Below are 1,607 nucleotides of genomic sequence, written 5' to 3'. Positions count from 1 at the left end.
ATTTGGGCCAGAAAAATGATCGTGCTATAAGAATACCGTCATAGTTACCGCGTTATAAAATATATCGTGTAACATTTTGCAATTTTCGCAGCGTGTCGAGGATCGACCATGATCAAAGGAGGAGCATCGACTGTACCTGTTTACAATTAAAAGTGTTCCAAATTCACAGTGTTCTAAAAAAAAAAAAAAATTCAAGTGTTCCAAAAAAATTCACAAATATGTGCATGCAAGACAAGACCATTAAAGTCACCGTAACGCCAAATTGACGGCGAGACCGGGAAGAATAGACTACAATTAACGGGGCACTCGTGTCCCACTATTTACATCATACTGAAACGCATCCGGGAAACGGAAGAAAAGTGCAATGCTCGATTTCATCGCTGTGTGCATACGGACAACAGGGAAAGAGATAGAGAGAGACGGAAAACGTAGAACTGGCTCCACAAGCTCGTGCCACTTTAATTTCATCAAGCTCGGATAACATTGTCACGTCAGTGTTATGTCATGGAACGTGCCTGATGTCCGCATCGTCGTTTCGCCTTCATTATACCAATAAACGAACCGTTCGTACGCCGATGCACCCAATAAAAATTAATGAATATCTAGCAAATTCCATGGTGAAGCGTCCGTCGCACAGATAATAGCGTACTCGAGCATCATGCGCTCGCTTTCCCATCTTTATTTTCTCTTTTTTAAAACAAATTATCATCGTTTTCAGAATCCAAGGTGTTGACGCTTGCTCTGAAACGATAGGAACAAGAACCGAGGCGAGGACATCAACTTTATACACGGTTGGTCACGAGAATATTTCGTAATTTTTTGGTTCTGAAGAATTGTTTTTTTTTATTCCGGTAATAGATAGCATTCGAGGTCAGAATTTGTAATTGAAATGAGGTTTTCGATGCTAGAGGTGGGCGAGAGATTCTAACAAACTTTTAGTCTGAGTCACGTTGGTCTGATTCACGTTTTTTGGGGAAGTCATGTTCTATTTAGCAATCGTTCGACATTTCGTGTGCTTTCGCTGCTAAGAATGATACGCATTTTAGCCAAAGTCTATTTTTTCCATTCGGCCTAGAACTGGTTTCGCAGCATCATTTAGCCCGAAGGTTAGAATTTTAAAAAGTTCGCACATTCGTAGAATTGTGCGAGAGGCTTTCTGTTTGGTATTCGAAGGATCTATTTGACTAATGCAGTACTAGATGCTCTGAACATTTTAATACCACGGCTTCAGAGAACTGTGAGAAAATAAGGAATTAATTTGGCTAATTTTCTAAGCGCCGAAAAAAATGGCCGCTCCCCTTAATCTATGGGAACAGTTTTATCGATCGTGCAATTAATAAAAAATGCCACCATCCCTTCAGCGATGACTGATTCGTATTGCTTTATGAAAAATAGAGGACCGAGTTCACTTAGGCTTCTTGCAATTTTTATAATAATGAGATGGTCGGGCGACGGAATTTCTCCAATAATATCTGGCGGAAGCATCTCAAAATGATATCGATGGTTTAATAAAATATGCGAAACCGTTTATTTGATCGACATTGGTATGTTCAGTGTTAATGCGATACCTCGTTCGCACGTATGTATACGGAGTATCGTTAAACTAT

Source organism: Augochlora pura, chromosome 2 (assembly GCF_028453695.1).
Source record: "Augochlora pura isolate Apur16 chromosome 2, APUR_v2.2.1, whole genome shotgun sequence".
NCBI lineage: Eukaryota > Metazoa > Arthropoda > Insecta > Hymenoptera > Halictidae > Augochlora > Augochlora pura.
Note: the sequence above shows the minus strand (reverse complement) of the source record.